Raw genomic sequence first — 21,492 nt, 5'->3', positions numbered from 1 at the left:
AAGAAAGGAGAAAATGAAGAAAGGACAATAAGGGTAATAGATAACTAGTAGAATGGTAATCTTAAATCCAAACATCAAGAATTACATTAAATATTAATAGACTTACACCCACATTAAAAGGCAGAAGTTTTTAAAATGTACATAAAAGCAAGGTATTCACTGTAAAAGTCTTTCAATACTGGTTTATGTTTATTTTTTTAATAATGTGTGAAAAATGTTTTGTCTTATCTACCATCTAATAATTTAGACCTTTTGATACCCTATAGTTTATAATTCTTTCTCTGTGGTATATCTCTGACTGCTTCCTGGAGATACAACCAGTTTCCAAGATACAACAGTCTTGGAAACAAGACTTATTATCAATTTAATGCATGCAAATATAAGTAGATTTTTAAGCTTTAGTTGTAGCCTCCCAGAACAGGAAAACTCTTAGTATCAGTTACAGTGTTTTAAAAGAACTGGCATTGTATTATTGCTTTGATTCATAGAGAAATATAACCAATAACTAGGTTGATTCACAGTAATGCAAATTCAGTTGTAGGTGATTATTCCTCAAAAGATGATACACATTTACAACAATGCTTAGTTTTAAGGAAGTCTTGGTACTCCATACAGATAAATGAATTTCAGGACATATTTGTTCATATATCTTCTATTTGTCTTAATGATCATCTTCCTTTTCAAAAATTCCATATCCTTGAAAAGGTCATGTATTTTTGTTTTTACTGTAAATTTCTTGTAGCTAGCAAAAGACCAGAATCCCATCACCTCAGCCCAAATAAAGGTGTTGTTATTCCTCTGTTTCATGGTATATGAACTATTATGAGTCTGTGTGGACCTGTCCGTTCCTTATCCCATTGTAGCTAAAGAATGTTCAATGCTTTGAACAGTAAAACTACCTTCTTTCAAGATTGTACACACATTCTTTTATTGCCAGCATTTATGGTTTATTTGCAGGCATTCATATTGACATCTTCAAATACTGTAGCTCCTCCACAGATACATGCGTATTAAAAGAGGAAAAAGTGTACATGCATTCCTTTTTGGTTTGCATTCCTTTCCTCCTCCCTACTCTTCTTGCTCCTTCACATCACCTTGGAACAGAGGCAACCTTCAGCAATAATATCCCCCAGCTTAGAAACATGTTTTTATCTGGGTTAATCAAGGAATCAGATCAATGAATTTGGTAAAGTAGCAGGATACAAAATTAATGCACAGAAATCTCTTGCATTCCTATACACTAATGATGAAAAATCTGAAAGAGAAATTAAGGAAACACTCCCATTTACCATTGCAATAAAAAGAATAAAATACCTAGGAATAAACCTACGTAAGGGGACAAAAGACCTGTATGCAGAAAACTATAAGACACTGATGAAAGAAATTAAAGATGATACAAACAGATGGAGAGATATACCATGTTCTTGGATTGGAAGAATCAACATTGTGAAAATGACTCTACTACGCAAAGCAATCTACAGATTCAATGCAATCCCTACAAACTACCAATGGCATTTTTCACAGAAATAGAACAAAAAATTTCACAATTTGTATGGAAACACAAAAGACCACGAATAGCCAAAGCAATCTTAAGAAAGAAAAACGAGGCTGGAGGAATCAGGCTCCCTGACTTCAGACTATACTACAAAGCTACAGTAATCAAGACAGTATGGTATTGGCACAAAAACAGAAATATAGATCAATGGAAGAGGATAGAAAGCCCAGAGATAAACCCACGCACATATGGTCACCTTATGTTTGATAAAGGAGGCAAGAATATACAATGGAGAAAAGACAGCCTCTTCAATAAGTGATGCTAGGAAAACTGGACAACTACATGTAAAAGAATGAAATTTGAACACTCCCTAACACCATACACAAGAATAAACTCCAAATGGATTAAAGACCTAAATGTAAGGCCAGACACTATAGAACTCTTAGAGGAAAACAGAGGCAGAACACACTTTGACATAAATCACAGCAAGATCCTTTTGACACACCTCCTAGAGAAATGGAAATAAAAACAAAAATAAACAAATGGGACCTAATGAAACTTAGGTTTGGCACAGCAAAACCTAAAAAAGCTTTGGCACAGCAAAGGAAACCATAAACAAGACGAAAAGACAACCCTCAGAATGGGAGAAAATATTTGCAAATGAAGCAACTGACAAAGGATTAATCTCCAAAATTTACAAGCAGCTCATACAGCTCAATATCAAAAAAACAAACAACCCAATCCAAAAATGGTCAGAAGACCTAAATAAACATTTCTCCAAAGAAGATATACAGATTGCCAACAAACACATGAAAAGATGCTCAGCATCACTAATCATTAGAGAAATGCAAATCGAAACTACAATGAGGTATCACCTCACACCGGTCAGAATGGCCGTAATCAAAAAATCTAGAAACAATAACTGCTGGAGAGGGTGTGGAGAAAAGGGAACCCTCTTGCACTGTTGGTGGGAATGGAAATCGATAACAGCCACTATGGAGAACAGTATGGAGGTTCCTTAAAAAACTAAAAATAGAACTACCATATGACCCAGCAATCCCACTACTGGACTTACACCCTGAGAAAACCATAATTCAAAAAGAGTCATGTACCACAATGCTCATTGCAGCTCAATTTACAATAGCCAGGTCATGGAAGCAACCTAAGTGTCCATCAACAGATGAATGGATAAAGAAGATGTGGCACATATGTAAAATGGAATATTACTCAACCATAAAAAGAAACAAAATTGAGTTATTCGTAGTGAGGTGGATGGACCTAGAGTCTGTCATATAGAGTGAAGTAAGTCAGAAAGAGAAAAACAAATACCATATGCTAACACATATATATGGAATCAAAAAAAAAAAAAAAGGTTATGAAGAACCTAGGGGCATGACAGGAATAAAGACGCAGACATAGAGAATAGACTTAAGGACACAGGGAGGGGGAAGGGTAAGCTGGGACGAAGTGAGAGAGTGGCATGGACTTATATATACTACCAAATGTAAAATAACGAGTGAGAAGCAGCCGCATAGCACAGGGAGATCAGCTCGGTGCTTTGTGACCACCTAGAGGGGTGGGATAGGGAGGGTGGGAGGGAGACGCAAGAGGGAGGAGATATGGGGATATATGTATATGTATAGCTGATTCACTTTGTTATAAAGCAGAAACTAACACACCATTGTAAAGCAATTATACTCCAATCAAGATGTTAAATTAAATAAATAAATAAAAACAAAACTTGTTCTTATCAGCAGTTACAGAAGAAATGGATAGTGAGATAATTATAATTCTGATGAAAATGAAAATAATATAATTATATAATAAATGCTTTTTTAAAAAGACCTATTACTGTTCAACACTCTAATCCTGGCCATTTGCAACTTATGTTCTAATTTTAGTCCTGTCTTTCACCTTCTTTGTAAGCATTAGAGAACTATTGATCATCTAATTTCTCCCAATCTTTATGGAGATATTTCAGTTAAGATGTGGTGCCAGAATGGTGGCTTGGCCATTTCCTGATGTATTATAGGTATTTCAGGCTATTGGCAAGCACATTAAAAGAAAAGAATCTTAACTCGATAAGGCACAATTCAATTAGTAATTCATATTATTCTCTGTGCCTCTTGTTAAGCACACTAAGTTCTATTAATACTCCTATTTTGAGGACTTGCTAAAAACTAAATACGTGAAAATGCTAAGGATGCAAATCTATATAAGATGAAGTCTTTGACTTCAAGGAATTCAATATCCACTAGGGGAACAGTAAGCTGTGATGAGTGCAATAAAGTATTAATGAGGCAAAAACATAGTAAAGAGGAGGAAGTTCAGCAAATAATGAGAAACAGCTATCTGTTAAGCATTGTAGTAGATGCTGTGTGATCATATTCTCTAAGTTTCATGGGCTTGCTAAAGTATAGGAGAAATAATAGCATTAGGTAGCACTTAATTTTGTTACCTATTGCTGTGCAAAACCTAAGGAATTGTATAGTGTTAAGCAAATAGCATTGTCTCACATATCATTACATTTTGCTAGGTGGAAAAATTTATTTGGCTTAGGACTTAGACATATTTGTCCTTCTTCTATGACACACTAATTGTGAGATTTGAGTGTTAGTTTTCTCAAGGATATAAGGAGGGAATTTCATCAATTATTGAGGTACCTCCAAACTCAAATATGCTGATAAATATTTAATAATCAATGTATCTCTTTATTCTTATTATTCCATTCAAACTCCACTGCTATACTATTCCTGCAAGCTGTTGAGCTGTTTAAGAATTGCAAAAATTACTACATCATCCTCAGAATTAAATTTAATTATTAAAATTCTTTAATAGTTATTGTTCCAATTCACAAATACTTGAAACCCTGTTTTCTTTATTTTTGCATATTTAGTTCATTGTACAGTATCTGAAACTTAGAAAATCATGAAATTTTCGCTGTTGAATGAGCATTAAGTATAAACAGATGCTGTAGGCAAAATAAAATCAATAAAACTGTATTTTAAAATAACCTGCATATCTGTTACCATCTCCATTTGCATCAAGCTTAAAAATTTTGCCTCTAACTGGTGGGAAGCAGCCGCATAGCACAGGGAGAACAGCTGGGTGCTTTGCGATGACCTAGAGGTGTGGGATAGGGAGGGTGGGAGGGTGGCGCAAGAAGGAGGGGATATGGGGTCATGTGTATGCATCTGGCTGATTTGCTTTGTTGTGCCACAGAAACTAACACGGTATTGTGAAGCAATTATACTCCAATAAAGAGCTATTTAAAAAAGAAATTTTACCTCTAATATATGAAAAAGGAAGATTTTTGTTCTATATAAAAGTGCTTTTCCCCCTGAAGTATAGATTTTAATACTCGCTTTTTTATGCTTGCCGTAAAATCATCAAAAACTTTGAAGGTAACATTTAAAGTTGTATATCAGGAATATTGCCAATAAACCTGGCCCATAACTTTTCATTGGCTTAACATTTATATTTTACATTCTTAGTTTCTAACTATTCTTTTGCAGTTTCTCTCTCTCTATGTTTGTGTGTGTATGTATATATATATATATATACATACACACATATATATATTAATATATGTATTTATATGTATGTATATAAACTTTCAAAAAAAAAAAACTTTGGCAATAGTTTCAATAAATATATGTCCGTATTGTATTTTCACATTGATATTAATAGCAGTAATTTTTTTAAACAAATTTTTCAGTTGGGGGTTATCCTAATAGTGCTTAAATATCTCATGTTAAAAAGGAAGTCTTGGGACTTCTCTGGTGGCACACTGGTTAAGAATCTGCCTGCCAATGCAGGGGACACGGGTACGATCCCTGGTCCGGGAAGATTCCACATGCCGCGAAGCAAGTAAGCCCGTGCACCACAACGACTGAGCCTGCGCTCTAGAGCCTGCGAGCCACAACTGCTGAAACCCGTGTGCCACAACTACTGAAGCCTGTGAGCCTACAGCCCGCGCTCCGCAGTGAGAGAAGCCACCGCAATGAGAAGCCTGCGCACCTCAACCAACAGTAGTCCCCGCTCACCGCAACTAGAGGAAGCCTGCGCACAGCAACAAAGACCCAACACGGCCAAAAATAAATAAATTAATTAAATAAATTTATTTTTTTTAAAGTCTTTATGTACTTTTTGAAATAATAATTGACTTTTAGTCCGTATATTTAACTGTAATTCTCATGTAAAATAGAGAAAGAAATATACTGCTGTAATTTTGATACATTACTTTTTCTATAAGAAAAGACATATAAGTGTTTTATTTCTTCAAAAATGACACAGATCATTAGAATCACATATTGATTATGTGATGAGAACCAAGTGATGCAAAACACAAATTGTTTTATTGCCTCTATCCTTTAAGAATTCCATGATTTTGAATCACTGTTCCTGATTTGTATCGCTTTAGAAAATATTTTGGACAAATACGTCTGTCATTCTCATTCATTACTCTAGTTTTTTTCTGTTGTTCAGGCTGACACTTAGAATTTTTTAAAATCTTTTTTATCTTTTAACTTTGAAATAACTGTAGATGCACATGCAGTTGTAATAAATACTACAGAAGAATCCTGTACACCTTTTACCCAGTTTCCCAATGAGGACACCTTGAAATCTGTGGTACAGTGTCACAACCAGAATTTAGACAGCAAAAAAGTCAAAGTACAGAACATTTGCATCACCACATGGATCCCTCATGTTGCCCTCTTATAGCTATACCCACTCTCAACTCCACCCTCTACTTAACTCCTGCTTCTGTTTATATATCCTTTATTTCTATAATTTTAGCATTTCAAAAATGTTCTGTAAATGGAATCACATAGTCCATAATCTTTTGGGATTTTCTTTTTTCACTCAGCATAGTTCTCTGGAGATTCATCTAGGTTATTGAATGCATCAGCCTTGTGTTCCTTTTTATTGCTGAATAGTGTTTCATGGTATAGATGTACCACAATTTATTTAACCATTCACTCTTGAAGGACATCTAGATTGTTTCTAGTTTTTGGCCATTTTCAATAAAATTGCTATAAATATTCCTGTACTATTTTTTGTGTGAACATGTTTTCCTTTCTCTGGGATAAATGCCCAAGAATGCAATTGGTAAGTGATATAGGTAGTTGCATACTTTTTTAAAGAAACTGTCAAGCTGCTTTCTAAAGTAATTGTTTCATTTTACATTCCTACTAGCAAAATGTTAGTAATCTAGACTCTCTGTATCCTCAACAGCATTTGGTTTTGTCATTGTTATTCTAGCCATTGGGAGGTGCAGAGTGATGTCTTTTGCATTTCCCTAATGGCTAATGGTGTTGAACATCTTTTCATGTGTTTTTTTGCCTTCTTGTATCCTATTCAGTGAAATGTGTGGGGTTTTTTTTTTTTTCTTTTGCTCATTTTCTAATTGGAATGTTTGGGTTTTTTTACTGTTGAGTTTTGATAGTTCTTTATGTATTCTAGATACTAGTTTTTTGTCAGGTATGTGGTTTGAAATATTTTCTCTGACTTGTAGTTATTTTTATCCTCATAACAGAGTCTTTTATAGAGCAAAATTTTTAAATTTTGATGAAGTCCAATTTATCTTTTTTTTTTTTTCCTGTGGATCATACTTTGGGTGCCAATCTAAGAATTCTTTCCTATCCTTAAGTCCCAAAGACTTTCTCCTATTTTTTTTTTAAGTCTTGTATTTTTACATTTTACATTAATTCCGTGATCCATTTTGAGCTAATTTTTGTATAAGGTATGACTCTTAGGTTGAGGTCCATTTTTTTTTTTTTTTTTTTTTTAAATTAATTAATTTATTTATTTATTTTTGGCTGCGTTGGGTCCCCGCCTCCGCGCGAGGGCCCTCTCCAGCCGCGGCGAGCGGGGGCCACTCCCCATCGCGGCGCGCCCGCCTCCCACCATCGCGGCCCCTCCCGCCGCGGAGCACAGGCTCCAGACGCGCAGGCCCAGCAGCCGTGGCCCACGGGCCCAGCCGCTCCGCGGCATGCGGGATCCCCCCAGACCAGGGCCCGAACCCGTGTCCCCCGCACCGGCAGGCGGACCCCCAACCACTGCACCACCAGGGAAGCCCCTGAGGTCCATTTTTATACCCATGAATGTTCAATTACTCCAGCACTATTTGTTGAAAGGTCTACATTTCCTCTGTTGAGTTGTTTTTGTGCCTTTGTCAAAAATCAGTTGGTAATATTGAATGGGTCTACTTCTGGATTCTTGACTTTGTTCCACTGATCTATGTGTTTATTCACACACTGATACTGGACCATCTTGTTTTCTGTAAATATGTTTTATATACATATATGTTTTATATATATATATATATATATATTGTTTCAGTTTCCAATTCTTTTGCCTTTTCATATAAATATTAGGATAATCTGGACTATATCTATGAAAATTCTTACTGGGACTTTGATAGGGATTGTATAAAACCTCTATGTAAATTGGAGGAAAACTGACATATTTACTATGTTGAATCTTGCAATCTATTATCTTCTTCAATTACCTTAATCAGTATTTAGTCTTTTTCATATAAAAGTACTATACATGTTTGTGTTAGACATACACTAAGGTACTTAATTTTTTTGAGCAACTGTAAATTGTATTGTAAATTTCAGTGTCCTCATTTTCATTTTTATATATGAAAATATAGTTGATTTTTGTGATTATTTTGTATCTTGTGACCGTGTTCAACTCACTCCTTACCTCTCAATTTTTTTGGTACATTCTGTGGGATATTCTAAGCAATCATACCATTTCTGTATATGGACAGTTTTATTATTTCCCTTCCTATTTGTATATCATTAACCTCAGTCTTGACTTACTGCACTAGCTAGAGCTCCCAGCATTATGCTAAGAGTGATAATATTAGACAACATTTCCATCTTATTCCAGGGGTAAGTCATTCATTCTTTCACATTGAGTATAATGCTGTAGGTTTTTGTAGATCTTTTTTATCAAGTTGAGGAAGTTCTACTCTACTCCTATTTTTTCCTGTTAGTGTTTATCATGAATAGGAGTTGAACTGTGTAAAATTATTTTTCTATACCAATTGATAATGTGATTTTTTTTTTTAGTGTGTTACATTGGATTCTATTGATTAAGCTTCAAATATTGAAATGGGCCTTTCATTCTTGGAATAAACACCACTGATCATAGTATATAACACTTTCTATATACTGCTGAATTCTATTTGCTAATGTTTTAAGAATTTTTGTATTAATATTTATGATGGATATCATCTGTAGTGTTATTCATTTTAGTTCTGTCTTAAGCCAAAATTGAGAAGTAGTCTTTTCTCTTCTATTTTCTGGAAAATATTATGTAGAATTGTTGTTAATTTTTCTTTAAAATTTGGTAGAATTATCCAATAAAAAAATCTGGACCTGGAGATCACTTTTTTGTGAGTTTGTAAATTACAAATACTTCATAGTTATATGATTATTGAAATTATTTCAAATTGGGTGAGTTGTATTAGTTTGGGTTTTTTCAAGGAATTCATCCATTTCATCTAAGTAATCAAATCTATGGGTTAGGAGTTGTGCATAGTATTTCTTTTTTACTATAATGTTCCCTTAACTTAATTTGTAATAGTGAAAAACTAGCAATAACAAATATAATTTAAATACTGATATATTCATTTAATGGAACTGGTACTCACTAAGATCTTGGTAAATATTGGTTAATGAATGGACTAACATATTGTTATTGGGTTGGCCGAAAAGTTCATTCGAATTTTTCTGTAAGATGTTGCAGAAAAACCCGAACGAACTTTTTGGCCAATGCAATACATTAAAAAAAAGCAAGTTGTAGAACCATACATGTGGAATGGTCCCATTTTTGAACAAAAAAGATCAGTGTGTGTCCTTATACATTTTTTAAGGTTAAAAACCCTTTTTGATGTCTGCAGGTTCTATAATGATATCTCTGGTTTCACTTCTAATATTGGTATTTTGTGTCTTCTCTCTTTTTTATCTGTTTCACTAGAGGTTTGTCTACTTCATTGATCTTTTCAAAGAGCCATCTCTGTTTCACTGATTTTTCTCTATTGTCTGTTTTCACTGTCATTGATTTCTGCTCTTATCTTCATTATTTCCTTTATTTGCCTGATTTGGTTTATTTTATCCTTCTTTTTCTAATTTCTTGTCATGGGAGCTTAAATTGATTTGAGACTTTTATTCTTTTCAAATGTTTGCACTTAAGGGTATAATTTGCCCTCTCAGCACTTTTTTAGCTGTGTCTTACGAATTTTGAAATACTGTTCACTCAGTTCAATGCATTTTTAAAAATTTCCCTTGAGACTTCCTCTTTGACCCATGTGTGATGTGGAAGTGTTTTCTTTAGTTTCCAAGCGTTTGGATATTTTCTTATTTTTTAAAATCAATTTCTATATGATACTATTGTGGCAGAAAGTACACTCTGTATGATTTCAGAATACACTCTGTATGATTTCAAACCTTTTAAATCTCTTGAGGTTTGTCTTATGTTCCAAGATATGGTTTACCTTGGTATAAGTTTCATGGGCAGTTGAAAAGTCTGTGCATTCTGCTGTCCTTGGGTGGAGTTTTCTATAAATGTCAGTTATATCCTGTTGGCTGACGGAGTTAGTTTTTCTATACTCTCTGATATTCTGTCCAGTTTTTCTATTAGTTGTTGAAAGAAGAGTGTTGAATAGTCATATCTACCAGTGTCATCATTTTGCCAATTTGAAGGAAGTTTAAAAAACTTAACTTCTCTTTATGTTCCTTTACCTTCCCCCTTTTATAATATAGTTGCCTGAACTATTTGCTCTACTGAAATTTAGAACCAAATCACACATTGTTAAAATTTTTGCTTCCACTGTCAAACATCAGTTAGACCACATGAGGGAAAGGAAGATCTATTGTATTTACCTATATTTTTGCTTACTGTGTTCTTTCTTCCTTCTGATATTCAAGATTCCTTCTTTTAACACTCCTTTCTACTTTAAGAACTTCTGTAGCCAATCTTTAGGTAGTTCTGCTGGTGACAAATTCTCTTTGTTTTCTTTTATCTGAGAATGTCTTGATTTCCCTTTCATTCCTGGAGGACATTTTCACTGGATACAGGATTCTGGGTTTACATTTGTTTTCTTTCAGCACTTGAAAAACATGTGTCACTTCCTTTTGGACTCCATGGTTTGGGGTGAGAAACCCACTGCCATTTAAATTGTATTTCCCCTATAGGCAGATTGTTTCTCTTTCTCTGCTATTAAGATATATTCTTTGTCTTTAGTTATGGGAGCTTGATTCTACTTGTTTTGGTGTTGATTTCCTTGAATTTATTCTGTAAGGAGTTTGCTCAGCTTCTTGAATCTCTTGCCAAATTTGATAAGTACTTTTTCAGCCCCATTCTCTTTCACCTCCCCTTCTAGGGCTCTGATGATACCGATGTTAGCTTTTTGTTGTATTCACACAGGTTGTTGAAGCTCTATTCATTTTGTTTTTTCAGTCCATTTTCTCTCTGTTGTTCAGATTGAGTAATTCCCATTCTATTTTCCAATTCACTGATTCTTTCTTGTTCCCACTCAGTTATTTTAGTTTTTAGTTCCAAAAGTAGTATTTGATTTTTCTTTATATCTTCTATTTCTTTGCTGAGACTCCATTTTTTCATTTCTATTTCAATGTGTTTATAATTACTTATTGAAGCCTTTTATGATAGATGCTTTAAAATATTTGCCAGAATTCTAACATCTCTGTCATTTTGGTGTTGACATCTTTTGATTGTCTCTTTTGATTCAGTCTGAGATCTTCCTGGTTCTTGGTATGCTAAGTGATTTTTTATTAAAACATGGACATTTTGTGTATTTTGTTATAGGACTCTGGATCTTATTTAAACCTTCTGTTTTAGCTGGCTTCTTTTAACACTGCTCCAGCAAGGAATGAGAGACTGGAGCTTCATTACTGTCAGATGGTGGTAGATGTCCAATTTCCCCTCTTTGCTTCCATTGACCCTGGAGAGATAGGGGGTGCTTCTCCTCATGATGGATGGGGATGAGAGTTTTCACTCCTCAACAAGTCATCGCTGATATTTCACTGGCTGGGAAGGGGTAGGAATGCCTTGTTACTGCTCGTGTGGCCTCCACTGATGCCACAGAGGGCACTGTGAAAGTCTTGACTCTCTACTAGGTCTCCTTTGAAAATACTTCAGTGGGAATGTGGAGTGTTACTACTGGGTAGGGGTAGAAATACAGGCAGCCTCCCTGCCCCCCATGGTCTCTACTGATACTGATGGAAGACGGGGAAGAGTCTTGTTACCGTCTGATGGATTGGTACTCAGTTTCTTACTCAGGATGCAGCCTTTTCTTGCACGAGCCTATGAAAGGGCTTGGGGTGCCTCACTACAGACTAGCAAGAGGTAATATCTAGGTTGCCCACTTGGCCTTTGCTGGCATGAGTGGGAATGAAGCCACATTTTTTTCTGTGGTGTTCATCGGAAGTAGAGCAGTTATTATCTAAAAGTTTCTCTCTTGCTGTGTTGTTCCTTCCCTGGCCCTTTGGCTAAAGGGATCAGGCTTTTGTTACTTTTTTTTTTTCCCCACTTCCTTTGGCATTTCCAAGTTGCTGAGTCCTCCATTTTCAACTCTGGGATATATGGGACACAAAGAAAATGCAGAAAACCCACCACTGTGTCCCAAGGTCTTAGGTTCCTAGCTGGTCTGCCATCTTCTCTCCAACTTTCAGTCTTCTTATTTTACATATATATATATTATACATAATATATATATATATGTCCCCTGCCTTTTAGATCTACATAATGCTACAAATAGGAAAAACTACATTTAATCCAAGTTCCTAGAATCAGAAGTCTTTAATAGTATTTTAATGCAAACTTGAGACGTACTTCGCTCTCAATATTTGCTAATTCAGAAACACTGAACTCTAAAATTAGAAAAAAAAAATTTATTTTATACAGACACACCTGCATGTTTGCTCTCATATCATATTTAAGCCCAAGGACATATCATTACTAAGTTAATATCAGAGCTAGAAATAGATACCAAGTGTGTTTTTCTCCCTCTTGGGTTATGTTTTACAGCAACAGCTTATAAAATATTAATTCATTATAAAAAAGCATCTATAAAAATATAGCCTCGGCAAAGTCAAATACTTAACCCTGAATGTCCAGAACCCATAACAGTTCCTGGAACATGCTAAAAGTTCAACAAATAATTGTTGAATGAGTGAAGAAAGTGTACTGGGTATTGTGCTGTGCATTTTATACATTTTCTCAATTAAACCTTCTAAAGTGGTATTAGATATCTCCATTTTAAAGATTCAGGAAACAAAGGTTTAGCAAGGTTCAATAATTTGACCCAGGCCACAGGGTTGGTAAGTGGTGAAGCAGAGTTCAAATCTTTGTCTAACTGCGAAGTTTATGTTCCTTCTTCTGTGCCAAGCTGCTTCCCACAGAGAGAATGAAAAAAAGAAAGATCCATGATTTTGCACAATTATCCTTTAAAACTCAAATTTGAGATAATGGGCCAGCCACTGAACCACAGGAGCTTGCCCGGTGAAAAAGTTCTCTGCTATTTTCTGAAAAGTAAACAAACAAACAGAACCCCAGAATCACTGGGAAACAAAATAACAGCTATAGCATAAACAGTGTAATGGCTCCAAGAAGACAACAAAAAGGATCCAGAAAGGTAGCATAATGAATGAACAATTTACTATCGGTTTAAAAAGTAACCATAAGAAAACTAACACACTATTGTAAAACAATTATACTCCAATAAAGATGTTAAAAATAAAAAAAAAAAATAAAAAATAAAAAAAGTAACCGTAAGAGCCCATAAGCCTCAACAAATAAACATTGTTTTACATATAACTTCCTGGGATTTGGTGTGTGATTCTACTGAATAGCAGTCACTCAGTCATTTTTTAATTACCCTAGCAGAATTTTTCCAAGGTTTAACTTTCTTTTACTTGTATTTAAGTTTTTCATCCTTTTTTTTTTTCCTTTTTTAATGACTACTGAACATAAACCGGTTAAATGTCACTAGTATCCTCTTTCATGAAAGTTTGCGTGATGATGGTGGGGAAGGGACGTGGAACCACATAAAGTTTATCTAGGTAATCTATCATTTCCCAAGTCCAAAACCTCATCATATTTTCCAGCAGCCCATGTGACAGCTGTACGTAAATCCAGATTCAATCAGTGCTTCATGTCAACTAACACAATCCCTTAAGCACAGCTTATGTGAGTTTATATTACTCCACTAGCGACAGACAAAAGCATACTTTCTGCCAATGGTAAAACACTTTGAGATAATCTGAGCCACAGATAAAAGATGCTTTCCTGTTCAATGGCTATGTTTTTGAGATAGCATTTATCTCACAAACAAAATTACAAATTGGATTAATCATTTATTCTGGAATAGGCAGTAAAATTTAGGGCATCCTAGTAAAACATATATCTACAAGATGAATGTTTTGCAATATGTGCTTTAAAAAGTTGTCTTTTATGATTTATTTGCCTTCCAGTGCTTATGAACCACGCCAGGGACAACTTGTTTTCTGTGTGGTTTAAAAATCATTGGTATGCAAACAGGATATGAACTGAATTTAGCCAAGCAAAATGAGGCTATGCTCCTTAATCAAAGTAGATTGTGAAAATTTGGCAAAGAGCTTGAAGTTGGAGTTATTCTTGGTACAGTAAGGACTTTTAATGCCATACTTTGTTTTTATCCTTTCCCTTAATTATAGGGAATGCAAACAATTATACCTTTATATCCCTTTGGCCCATTTATACTCAAAGACCCAATTTCCTACTATTCTCACCCTCCTTTATTCTGCTTTAGTCACCTTGTCCCTTATTGTTCACAAAGGACCATGGACACTCTCACCCCAGTGCCTTTGCACTGCTGTTCTCTCTGACAGAATGTTTCTCCCTAAACATCCACGGGGTCAGCTCTCTTCAGGTCTCTGCTCAAATGTCCACATATCAGCCAAGATTTCCCTAGAACTCTGTATAAAATAGTGAACACCTCTTTTCCCTACCTGGTCCTCCTGATCTCTCTTACACTGTTTTATTTGATTCCTTTGCCTTTGTGACGTACTCTATATTCATTGACTTTTGTTTATTTTCTCTCTCTTCCCATGTTCTACTTATCTATTGCATAACATACTGCTCCAAAACCATAGCTTAAAAGCAATAAGAATCACTTATTTTGCTCATGAATCTGGAGTTTGGGTGGGGTTAGCTACAGTACTGGGTTCTCTATCAGAGCCTCCCATGCAGTTACACAGTTACACATGGCTGGAGCTCAGAAGCACGCTCACCTCCTCACATTTTCCACACCTGAAGACGTGAATATCTGGGGGCTGGAAAAACTGAGGGTCCTCAGTCATCTTTCTATATATCTAGGTGCTCTCTCCCCAGCGTGGCAGTGTTAGGATAACTAGGAATCTTGCATGGAGACTCAGGATTCCAAAGCCAGTGGAGAGAGAGAAAAGTTATTTTGCCCTTTGTGATATTGTCTTAGACCTCATGCAGCACATAACTCTTGCTAAGTTTTATTCATTGAGTGAGTCACAGAGGCCTGCCCAGTTTCAGTGGAAGGGAGAGAAACTCCAGCTCCTGATGCACGTGTGGGAAGGGTCTACAAGAGTAGTTGGGACCAGAAATATGCCGTGTTCAATTTTTAAAAAGACAACCTCTCACACACCATTACAAATTAATGTCTTCATAGGTAAGGGCTTTATCCAGGTACCTGTTATATCCAAGGTCATTATTTTTTTTGAATGACTAAATATATTAAAGAATGAAAGAAATACCTAAATAACATGAGTAAGAACCAATTGTGCATGAACGATGTTTCCAATACTTTAACAGCAATAGAGAGGAGGTTTTGTAAATGCCCATGACTATGTGCTTAAAAGGTGCTGTGATTCTTTTCAAGAAGAATTCCCCATTAAATCTTTTTATTTTTTTCTTTATTAACTCAACATAGATCGACCAAATTCAGGTTGAACCAGTCATCTCTAGTTTAAAGTGGATATTTCCACTTCAATCTTGATTTTATAAATAATTTGAGGACCGGAATAGACCACACAGAGAATATGCTACAATTTTTTTTCCCTCCAGTTTCCTTAATTTGTTACTGTTTCTTGTAGGAGGTTCAGGAACACTCCATAATTAATTACTCACTTTGAGATAAGATCCTTGACATGAGGACCTTGTTTGTTATGCCTCAGAATTACTTACTTAGCGCTTAGTACAACCCCTAGCACAGAAAATGTTTTTAAAGTTTGTTAGAGGGGCAATAGGTGAAAATTATTACCAAGTTTATAAGTACAAATTGAAGAAATTTTAAAAGTCTTAAATTTCAAAGAGAGCATTAAATTCATAAAGAAATTTGATATGTATTATCTTCTTTTTCATTAGACTTGTTTATGTTTTAAACTGGGCTAGATATAAAAGTTTTAACTGCTTCTCAACTTTTCAGCTAAAATCAAGTGTAGATATAAAAGTTTCATGATATGCCTCATTTTTATAATCATTTATTGGTAAGATGCTAAAAATCAAATCACAAGAAGGCATAGCGTAGAGAGGTCAATTTAAAACTAGATACTATATATTCTTTGAGAAAAAAAGTTCAGTTATTTTTTTCAGAGTGCATTTTATAGTCATTTAAAAAAATTATCTTATATTTTGCTTCATAATATTATCCATATCCCATAATAGATTAAGTTATTTTCTTAAAATGCTTTTTATTCTAAAGTGCATTTTCTTTTGAAGTACTTATGTTTCTTGTTACTGGTATATTTTAATCAAGTTGGTTTCTCTCAGTCAATAAGCTAGTAAGTGGTATAATCCATCTGAAGTCTAAATGCGAACACTAATCAGGACCTGGATGTGTAATGCATTCCTTGGTCTGATTGTGTGTTTAGTGTATGTGAACATCTGGTTAATTAAAAACCTGTCAAAATGTGAGGCTTGCTATTAGGTATACCTGCATTTTATATAGACAATAGATTTGATTTCTCTGACATTGCCTTCAAATGGCAAAGACTAAAATTGGAAGGGAAGGTTAGGCCAACAAAGGAGCCTAAGTGCCATCCGTGAAGTGTTATAACACATTCCACATAGTACTTTACCTTTTAAGGAAGGGTTCATTAATTAGCCTGTAAAAGTTTAGGAAAAAATTGTCAAAAAAATTGAGACAATGGAAAACATAAACTGTAGCTTTTAGCACTAGTCCTTTAATAAATTAAAAATTGAATATAATTTGAACAATCTACAGTAAAGCATGGCAACTGACAAAATAAATGAAAATAGTAATTTCAGTTTATTGAAAATTAAAGAGTTACAGAAAACCTTGGGGAAACTTCATTTCCCTTTTTAAAAAAATTCTACTTTTCTTACGTTTCTTTGAAAATTTTTTGTGTGCATTGTGACGTACCCAAATGCGTGTGGCTTGTGTGCACATGTATACTTGCATGTGTAAGTGTAGTGTACAAGAAATATAAAGTCATAAGAAGAGCAGAAACATGGAGAATAAGGACTGTACTCTTGCATATATGGAAATAACTGCTGTGTGATGTCAGATAAATCTTCTGAACTTCTGAGATTGATTTTATGAGAGAGAAATATCTGCCATGATTTCTTCATAAGGTAAATTAGTTTCAAATAATAAGAAGAGGAGGGAGTTTTTTCTAAAGCACAACAAATTAATTAATTATCCATTTCAAAACAGAGTGGAATAACATCTTAAAAAGGGATCAGGTTACAAAAGCTCATATAATCAAAATTACTCTTGAAAAATCGCAACAGTTAATTTTTGCTTGTTTGCTTTTAGCATTTTAATTCTGGAAAAATAATTTGAGAAGCCAAAGGCTACAAAATTAAACACAGAGATGTTTCTCTCATTCCAGGCTTTCTTTCTTTCTTTTTCCTCAGTTTCCCTTCCCTTTTTTCTCTCTCTCTTTCCCAGTTTCAATGATCTTTACAGAGTATGTAGTTATATTTGTGTAAACTAAATGGGTGTGTGCTAAGACTCTACTGTTTGACAAATAAACATCATACTGTAATTACACCATAATTATGTGGAACATAATTTCAGTTGACTGATGGTGTGGAAATTGATGGCAGTGCATCAGAGTCCATCACGATGAGAACCAATTTCTCAGTATTTGGTGCTGTTTAAAGGGAAAACAAAAATCTTACTTCATGCTCTTCTGTTATAGGCATTTTGGACAAATAGAGTCTGAATATACTGTGCAGACATTATTTATGCCTGAATGATTTTCAACATAATATCTGTCTTCGTTTTAAAAATTGTTCTAACTTTCTCTCCCTTCATCCTGTTACTTTTTTTAAACAACTGGCAGCTCAGTTTCCTTATGGCCTCTGTTAGTAGTTTCAGCAAACTTAACAGTGCAGTCAATTAAAATGTCTTTGGCAAGCCAATAGGTTAAAATCCTATTACTGCTGATGGGTTATTTAGGGACCTTTCCTTGACACTTAAGGTATATAACTCAGCATAATGTACCAAGTTCAATAATGAGATTAGCTGGTTATCCTGCACAATTGAATAACAAGTTGATTGTTTGGTTTAACTATAATTGGCATGTGATGACGTTAAATACAAAAAAGATATGAACAACCAAAAGCTTGTCAAGATATGAATGTGCATGTCCGTTAATGGAAATAGTAACTGAAATATTTATAGTGATTTATGGTTTAAAAATTGGTTCCATATCATTAACTCCTGTCATAGAACTGCTCAATGGGGTATTATTCTTACTATCTATAGATGAGGAAAGTGAGATTCGGGAAGTTAAGTATTGAGCCCAAGGTCACACTTTAAAGTGCAAGAGCTGGAGGACAAACCCATTTTTCTGATGGAAAACCTGTGTATGGATCATTTCTTGGGAAAGATATTGAAATATATATATGTACATGTATATATATGCCCATAATAGATATTGAATTATATAGAATATATTAGATATTGAATATTTATAATTTAGAATATACATAGTATGCATAAAATATTGTGTGTGTGGGTATGTATAGAGAGAGAGACAAAGAGAGACAGAGACAGAGAGATGGAGAGAGAAATCAATATTATATAGAATTATGGTAAAAAGTATGCATTTTGCAGTCCTATGGCCAGTGACAAAATCCAAATGCCCTTTCTTCCTAGCTGTATAAACCTCCATGAGCCTGAGTTACTCTAAAATAAATAGGGAAAGTTAGAATAGTTATTGTATCTAATGGGAGTTATTTACAGTAAAGCATTTAGATTGTGTTTGACACATAATAAACAATAAATAATAGTAGGAAGGGAGAGGAGAAGGGGGAGAACACATCAGAATTTATCCCTCTGTTGAAAAGTTTGAAAGTTAGCCAGTATTTTATCAGGTCAATGCTTGTGATAAAATATTTTAAAAATATGGGCTTCCCTGGTGGCGCAGTGGTTGAGAATCTGCCTGCTAATGCAGGGGACACGGGTTCGAGCCCTGGTCTGGGAAGATCCCACATGCCGCGGAGCAACTGGGCCCGTGAGCCACAACTACTGAGCCTGCGCGTCTGGAGCCTGTGCTCTGCAACAAGAGAGGCCGCGATAGTGAGAGCCCCGCGCACCGCGATGAAGAGTGGCCCCTGCTTGCCGCAACTAGAGAAAGCCCTTGCACAGAAACGAAGACCCAACACAGCCAAAAATAAATAAATAAATAAATAAATAAATAATAAAAATAAAGGAATTCCTTAAAACAAAAAAAAATTTAAAAAATAAAAGAATATTCACAAATCTATTTTTTAAGATGTCAAAAAGCATGATATCAACAAAGACTAGAGAAGCTAAAATTACATAGTGGGAAGAGCCCTTTTTAAATGATCTGACAATTACTGCCATGCCTTAGAATCATTTGCTGATTCCGAGCACAAGTAGAAAATTGGGCTTAAACAAGGGGCATGGACTCTCCTGAGGCAAAAGGAATCCAGAAGAGCTTTTGACTGTTACGTAGGCTGGTGTGCTGGAGGAGAACCTAGTGGAGCCCAAGTACATCTTCCTGATCAGACATTTGTCGAGTGACTTGTTTGTGTCTGTGGTATTGATGATGGTAGTGGTGGCTAGAGGCTTAGTTTGTTAACTTCTAAAATGCAGAATAAAATCTTCTGCCATGTGTGGACACTTAGGAGATAAAATCCCACTAGAGACAGGGGCTTGCTTCAAATAAATGGGTAGTCTCCAGGTCAAGACATTTGCCAGATATTGAAGCAGCAGATGTCGAGAACCAATAGAGCTAGAACGAAGCAAATCAAAAACCAGAACCCTCCAGTAAGTTATGTATAGTCGTTCACCAGTCAATCAAAGGCCTGGGAGGGCCATGTAAGAGGAACAAGGATAAACCAGAATTGACAAAGGCTTACTAAGTTGCAACCTCTACCAACCACCCAAATCATTCCTTGATTGGATTGAGGTGATCAGTTGATCACCTAATCTGCTGACCAAAGGAAAAGTAGAATTCTTTCTAGACGGGAAAGAAGGGGAATAATAACCATAGTCTCTATAATTCTTCTAGACACTACGAGACTTACATTAGGCTTACATTAAAAAATTAAAAGACGTGAATAAGGAGAAAATGTGATGGATAATTGAGAGAAGAAAAACAGATGATAGAAAAAGACCTGAAATAATCTGATATTAAAATTATCAGGCAAGAACTTTAATACAACTATTATGCATATATTAAAGAAAATAAAGAAAAACGACAAAGCAAATAAATAATGAAAAATTTCTATAGAATTACAGTCTATATAATTAAAATGGTATTTCAGAAATTTTTAAAATTACAATATTTGAAATTAAGACCTCATTGTATGGATTTAACAGCAGAATGGACATGGTAAAAGACAAGATTAATACACTTGAAGCTAGAGTAATAGAAAACATTCAAACTCAAGCACAGACAGAAAAAACAGAGAAATGATCAAAGCTAATTATTATAGACCTCGAGTATGTACATGGTCATGTAATATAGCATACATGTAATTGGAGTCCCAGCAGGAGAGAGCAAGGAGATAATAGGATAATAGCAACATTGCAAGATATAATATTTGGGATTATTTTTAAAAGTTAGAGATAACCCACAGAATAAGAAACTCATTGAACTTCCTCAAACAGTATAAATATAAAGCTACCATTATACATGCAGAGGCACATCGCAGATAATTTGCTCAAATCAAAAAGAAAAAAAAGTAGACAAATTAGATTTTGCAAGTAGTCTGAGAAAAAATACACATTATATTCCTCAAAGAAGTAACAAAATATTGATAACTGACTTTTTCCATCCAGTTTCACTGAGATATAATTGACATACAACACTGGTTTGACCTACATACATCTTGAAATGACTAACACATTAAGTTTAGTGAACATCCATCATCTCATATAGATACAACATTAAAGAAATAAAAAAATTATTTTCCTTGTTATGAGAACTCTTAGGATTTACTCTCTTAACGACTTTCGTACATAACGCACAGCAGTTACTTAAATTTATCATATTGTATGTTACATCCTTAGTCCTTATCTTATAAGTAAAAGTTTGTATCTTTTGACTGCCTTCATACAGTTCCCCTCCCCCCAACCCCCTGCCTCTAGCAACCCCAAATCTGATCTATTTTTCTGTTGGTTTGTATATTCGTGTGTTTGTTTTGGAAGTATAATTGACCTATAGCACTATGTTAGTTCCTGTTACACAATGTAATGATTCAATATTTCTATACATTTTAAAATGATCACCATAATAAGTCTAGTTACCATCTGTCACCATACAAAGATATTACATAATTATCAACTCTGTTCCCTACACTATACATTTCATGTCCATGTTTCATTTATTTGGAAGTTTGTATCTCTTAATCTCGCTTACCTATTTCTCTCTTCCCTCTGTACCCCTTCCCTCTGGCTGTTTGTTCTCTGTATCTGTGACTCTTTTTCTGTTTTGTTATGTTTATTA

The sequence above is a fragment of the Eubalaena glacialis genome, chromosome 6, assembly GCF_028564815.1.
Source record: "Eubalaena glacialis isolate mEubGla1 chromosome 6, mEubGla1.1.hap2.+ XY, whole genome shotgun sequence".
Classification (NCBI taxonomy): Eukaryota; Metazoa; Chordata; class Mammalia; order Artiodactyla; family Balaenidae; genus Eubalaena; species Eubalaena glacialis.
This window is presented reverse-complemented; position numbering follows the sequence as displayed.